Below are 7,073 nucleotides of genomic sequence, written 5' to 3' on the forward strand. Positions count from 1 at the left end.
GCGTTGACATGGGAGCAGTGCTTGTACTGCTTTGTTCACCTATCATTTGGCCACATGAGGCTGTCAAGCAAAAGAATAGGAGTGTCGTTGAATAGCTGGTTGTCCCTACGTTTCTGAGAGGTGACGGCACACAGGATTGGCATAAGATATCCTAAAATCACGCTGGAACCTTGGATGAAGAAGAATGTGAGCAAGAGCAGAGAGAGTGCCTAGATTTCATGTCAGTGAATCCATGTCACCATATCATATTTTTGAATGAACTCTGAGTCAATTGAAATAAGGTACCATCTAGGTCAGTTTAAGAAGAGTCAGCTCAGAGAAAGCAAGCGTGAGGGAAAATGTCACGTAAACTAGATCAGGGAACAAAATCCTCTCCTTGTGGAAATATCCCATGCAGTTTGTTGCCATAACTTAGTATCTTATTGCCTAAAAAATAATTTCTTATCATTGTTTCAAAAAAGCAAAATCATGGAAAATTTTTGTTGTCCCGGCAAATAAAAGGTCATTTTAATTCAGCTGCAATTTCAGTGTTCCTCACTAGGTGGCATTTAAATGTTGCCTGATGTCATTAAACACCATCCAGAAATTCTGCTTCATAATCTGTTTTCAAGACTTGGTGATTTTGAAAGTTTTGGTTTTTGTGACTTTGTTTCTCAGAAAAAAAAAAATTCCTACTTAAATTTTAAGTCACTATAATTCAATTTAAATATGTGCGTGTCTCATCCAGGATAGGATAGGTTGTCTTCTATTTTCCTTTTTACCTATTTACTTTTTTTGTTAGAAAAGAGAAAAATGAATTATAAAACTGTTCCCCATGGATTTTGATTGTATCTAAGCTATGATGACCTTCATATAATCAGCATAAACATAAAATAAATTTTGTACTTAACATGAGTGCACTTTGCTGATCTTCACGGCACGGTGGCTCACGCCTGTAATCCCAGCACTTTGGGAGGCCGAGGTGGGTGGGTCACGAGGTCAGGAGTTCGAGACCAGCCTGGCCAACAGGGTGAAACCCCGTTTCCACTAAAAATACAAAAATTAGCCAGGCATGGTGGCATACACCTGTGATTCCAGCTACTCAGAAGGCCCAGGCGGGAGGATTGCTTAAACCTGGAAGGCAGAGGTTGCAGAGCCGAGGTAGTGCCACTGCACTCCAGCCTGGGTGACAGAGCAAGACTCCATCTCAAAAAAAAAAAACAAACAAGAGTTCAACTAAGAAGGGTCACATGTGTGAAAGCCCCAAGGACACTGATATACAGCAGGTATTCAATCAGTGTTATTTGAAACCAAATCTGAATTTGAAGTTTGAATCTTCTGAGTTGGAGTGAATTTTTTTCTAGCTGAGGGAAACTGTATTTTTCTTTCCCCAAAGAGGAATGTAATGTAAAATGAAATAAAACTGTAAGCTATGTTTAATACATTTTCAGCTATTTTATCCACTATTACTCACATGCCACGCCAACCCCCCCTCCCCACACACAACCTGCCACCGCTGCCTAATGCACTGGTAGGATTTGCAAGGCCTTAATGTTTAAAATATTCAGATGTTAATTTCTCTTAACGGGGAGAAATAAGGACTTCTAACATTACAGTAAATTCAAATTCAGTCTATATAGTGTTTTGCTTTATATTTTCAGTTTTAAATGTGAGTGTTAGTTTTGTAAAACACATTCAATTGAGAAAGCAAGGAACAATTTCTTGGAGGTATCTTACATGTTAAGGGAAGATATTTTACATTGCATTTAATTATTTTTTTAATCCAAAATTTTATTTGACTGTGTTTGTCTAGAAGTGACAGTATCATTTCTTACATTAACTAGAACTGGAGCCTGGAGATAGAAAATAAGTCTAGTTACATAAAAATTTTAAATGTATGCACATTTGAATTTATCAATTATGAATATATACACTCTACACAATGAATTGTGGAGAATAATGAAAGTAGCAAACCATTGTATATGTCAAAGTAATTTCTAGTGCATATATATATGTATATGTGTGTGTGTGTGTGTATTACACTTTAAGTTCTGGGATACATGTGCAGAACGTGCAGGTTTGTTACATAGGTATACACGTGCCATGGTGGTTTGCTGCACCCATCAACCTGTCATCTACATTAGGTATTTCTCCTAATGCTATCCCTCCCGTGACCCCCCAACCCTGACAGGCCCTGGTGTGTGATGTTCCCCTCCCTGTATCCATGTTTTCTCATTGTTCAACTCCCACTTATGAGTGAAAGCATGCATTGTTTGGTTTTCTGTTCTTGTGTTAGTTTGCTGACAATGATGGTTTCCAGCTTCATCCATGTCCCTGCAAAGGACATTAACCCATCCTTTTTTATGGCTGAATAGTATTCCATGGCATATATGTGCCACATTTTCTTTTTCCAGTCTAACATTGATGGGCATTTTGGTTGGTTCCAGGTCTTTGCTATTTGTGAACAGCACTGCAATAAACATACATGTGCATGTGTGTTTATAGTAGAACGATTTATAATCCTTTGGGTATATACCCAGTAATGGGATTGCTGGGTCAAATGGTATTTCTGGTTCTAGATCCTTGAGGAATCACCACAATGGTTGAACTAATTTACACTCCCACTAACAACGTAAAAGCATTCCTATTTCTCCACATCCTCTCCAGCATCTGTTGTTTCCTGACTTTTTAATGATTGCCATTCTAACGGGCGTGAGATGGTATCTCTCATTGTGGTTTTGATTTGCATTTCTCTAATGACCAGTGATGTTGAACTTTTTTTCATAGATTTGTTGGCCATATAAATGTCTTCTTCTGAGAAGTGTCTGTTCATATCCTTTGCCCACTTTTTGATGGGTTTGTTTGTTTATTGTAAATTTGTTTAAGTTCCTTATAGATTCTGGGTATTAGCCCTTTGTCAGGTGGCTAGAATGCAAAAATTTTCTCCCATTCTGTAGGTTGCTTGTTCACTCTGATGATAATTTCTTTTGCTGTGCAGAAGCTCTTTAGTTTAATTAGATCCCATTTGTCAATTTTGGCTTGTGTTGCCATTGCTTTTGGTGTTTTAGTCATGAAGTGTTTGCCCATGCCTATGTCCCGAGTGTATTGCCTGGGTTTTGTTCTAGAGCTTTTATGATTTTTAGGTCTTACGTTTAAGTCTTTAATCCATCTTGAGTAAATTTTTGTTCAAGGTGTAAGGAAGGGGTGCAGTTTCAGTTTTCTGCATATGGCTAGCCAGTTTTCCCAACACAATTTATCAAATAGGAAATCCTTTCCCCATTGCTTGTTTTTGTCAGGTTTGTCAAAGATCAGATGGTTGTAGATGTGTGGTGTTATTTCTGAGGCCTCTGTTCTGTTCCATTGGTCTATATATCTGTTTTGGTACCAGTACCATGCTGTTTTGGTTACTGTAGCCTTGTAGTCTAGTTTGAAGTCAGATCACGTGATGCCTCCAGCTTTGTTCTTTTTGCTTAGGATTGTCTTGGCTATACAGGCTATTTTTTGGTTCCAAATAAAATTTAAAATAGTTTTTTCTAATTCTGTGAAGAAAGTCAATGGTAGCTTGATGGGGATAGCATTGAATCTATGAATTACTTTGGGCAGTATTGCCATTTTCACAATATCGATTCTTCCTATCCATGAGCATGGAATGCTTTTCCCATTTGTTTGTGTCCTCTCTTGTTTCCTTGAGCAGTGGTTTGTAGTTCTCCTTGAAGAGGTCTTTCACATCCCTTGTAAGTTGTATTCCTAGGTATTTCATTCTCTTTGTAGCAGTTGTGAATGGGAGTTCACTCATAATTTGGCTGTTTGTCTGTTGGTGTAGAGGAATGCTTGTGATTTTTGCCCATTGATTTTGTATCCTGCGACTTTTCTGAAGTTGCTTATCAGCTTAAAAAGATTTGAGGCTGAGACAATGGGGTTTTCTAAACATACAATCATGTCATCTGCCAACAGAGACAATTTGACCTCCTCTCTTCCTATTTCAGTACACTTTATTTCTTTCTCTTGCCTGATTGCCCTGGCCAGAACTTCCAATACTGTGTTGAATAGGAGTGGTGAGAAAGGGCATCCTTGTCTTGTGCCAGTTTTCAAAGGGAATGCTTCTAGTTTTTGCCCATTCAGTAAGATATTGGCTGTAGTTTTATCATAAATAGCTCTGATTATTTTGAATATGTTCCATCAATACCTAGTTCACTGAGAGTTTTTAGTATGAAGGGTGTTGAATTTTATCGAAGACCTTTTCTGCATCCATTGAGATAATCATGTGGTTTTTGTCATTGGTTCTGTTTATGTGAAGGATTACGTTTATTGATTTGTGTATGTTGAACCAGCCTTGCATCTCAGGGATGAAGCCAACTTGATCATGGTAGATAAGCTTTTTGATGTGCTGCTGGATTCGGTTTGCTAGTGTTTTATTGAGGATTTTCACATCAATGTTCATCAGAGAATATTGGCCTGAAATGTTCTTTTTTTGTGGTCTCTCTGCCAGGTTTTGGTATCAGGATGATGCCGGCCTTATAAAATGAGTTAGGGAGGAGTCCTTCTTTTTCTATTGTTTGGAATCATTTCAGAAGGAATTTGTACCAGCTCCTCTTTGTACTACTAGTAGAACTTGGCTGTGAATCCATCTGGTCCAGGGCATTTTTTGGTTGGTAGGCTATTAATTACTGCCTCCATTTCAGAACTTGTTATTGGTCTATTCTGGGATTCGACTTTTTCCTGGTTTAGTGTCAGGAGGGTATATGTGTCCAGGAATTTATCCATTTCTTCTAGATTTTCTAGTTTATTTGCATAGAGGTGTTTATAGTGTTCTCTGATGGTAGTTTGTATTTCTGTGGGATCAGTGGTGATATCCCCTTTATCATTTTTTATTGTGCCTATTTGATTCTTCTCTCTTTTCTTCTTTGTTAGTCTGGCTAGTGGTCTATTTTGTTGATCTTTTCAAAAAACCAGCTCCTGCATTCATTGATTTTTTTTGAAGGGTTTTTCATGTTTTCATCTCCTTCAGTTCTGCTCTAATCTTAGTTATTTCTTGTCTTCTGCTAGCTTTTGAGTTTGTTTGCTCTTGCTCCTCCAGGTCTTTTAATTGTGATGTTAGGGTGTCGATTTTAGATCCTTCCCACTTTCTCCTGTGGGCATTTAGTGCTATAAATTTCCCTCTAAACACTGCTTTAACTGTGTCCCAGAGATTCTGGTACGTTGTGTCTCTGTTCTCATTGGTTTCAAAGAACTTACTTATTTCTACCTTCATTTTGTTATTTACCCAGCAGTAATTCAGGAGCAGGTTGTTCAGTCTTCATGTAGTTGTGTGGTTTTGAGCGAATTTCTTAATCCTGAGCTCTAATTTGATTGCACTGTGGTCTGAGAGACTGTTTGTTATGATTTCTGTCTCTTTGTAGGTCTCTAAAAACTTGCTTTATGAATCAGGGTGCTCCTCCTGTATTGGGTGCATATATATTTAGGATAGTTAGCTCTTCTTGTTGCATCGGTCCTGTTGCCATTATGTAATGCCCTTCTTTGTCTTTTTTGATCTCTGTTGGTTTAAAGTCTGTTTTATCAGAAACTAGGATTGCAATCCCTGCTTTTTTTTTCTTTCCATTTGATTGGTAAATATTCCTCCATCCCTTTATTTTGAGCCTATGTGTGTCTTTACACATGAGATGGGTCTCCTGAATACAGCACACTGATGGCTCTTGACTCTTCATGCAATTTGCCAGTCTGTGCCTTTTAATTGGAGCATTTAGCCCATTTACATTTAAGGTTAATATTGTTATGTGTAAATTTGATCCTGTCATTATGATGCTAGCTAGTTATTTTGCCCGTTAGTTGACACAGTTTCTTCATCGTGTCAATGGTCTTTACAATTTGGTATGTTTTTGCAGTGGCTGGTACCAGTTTTTCCTTTCAATATTTAGTGCTTCCTTCAGGAGCTCTTGTAAGCCAGGCCTGATAGTGACAAAATCCTTGAACATTTATTTGTCTGTAAAGGATTTTATTTCTCTTTTGTTAATGAAGCTTTGTTTGGCTGGATATGAAATTCTGTGTTGAAAATTCTTTTTTTAAAAAAAGGTTCAATATTGTCCCCCACTCTCTTCTGGCTTGTATAGTTTCTGTAGAGAGATCTGCTGTTAGTCTGATGCGCTTCCCTTTGTGGGTAACCTAACCATTCTCTCTGGCTGCTCTTAACATTTTTTCCTTCATTTTAACCTTGGTAAATTTGACAATTATGTGTCTTGGGGTTGTTCTTCTCGAGGAGTATCTTTGTGGTGTTCTCTGTATTTCCTGAATTTGAAGGTTGCCCTGTCTTGCTAGGTTGAGGAAGTTCTCCTGGATGATATCCTGAAGTGTGTTTTCCAACTTGGTTCCATTATCCTCGTCTCTTTCAGGTACACCAATTAAACATAGGTTTGGTCTTTTCACATAATCCCATATTTCTTGGAGGCTTTGTTTGTTCCTTTGCATTCTTTTTTCTTTTTTTTTTTTTTTTTGTTGAGACAGAGTCTCGCTTTGTCGCCCAGGCTGGAGTGCAGTGGCCAGATCTCAGCTCACTGCAAGCTCCGCCTCCCGGGTTCACGCCATTCTCCTGCCTCAGCCTCCCAAGTAGCTGGGACTACAGACGCCCGCCACCTCGCCCGGCTAGGTTTTTGTATTTTTTAGTAGAGACGGGGTTTCACCGTGTTAGCCAGGATGGTCTCAATCTCCTGACCTTGTGATCCGCCCGTCTCGGCCTCCCAAAGTGCTGGGATTACAGGCTTGATGCATTCTTTCTTCTCTAATCTTGTCTTCACGCTTTATTTCATTAAGTTGATCTTCAATTTTTGATATCCTTTCTTTCACTTGATCGATTTGGCTATTGATACTTGTGTATGCTTCATGAAGTTCTTGTGCTGTGTTTTTCAGCTCTATCAGGTCATTTATGTTCTTCTCTAAACTGGTTATTCTAGTTAGCAGTTCCTGTAACCTTTTATCAAGATTCTTGTTACCCAACTTCTACTTCTGTCAATTCATCAAACTCATTCTGCATCCAGTTTTGTTTCCTTGCTGGTGGGGAGTTGTGATCCTTTGGAGAAGAGGCCCTGTGGATTTTGGGATTT

The sequence above is a fragment of the Theropithecus gelada genome, chromosome 13 (genome assembly GCF_003255815.1).
Source record: "Theropithecus gelada isolate Dixy chromosome 13, Tgel_1.0, whole genome shotgun sequence".
In the NCBI taxonomy this organism is placed as follows: Eukaryota; Metazoa; Chordata; class Mammalia; order Primates; family Cercopithecidae; genus Theropithecus; species Theropithecus gelada.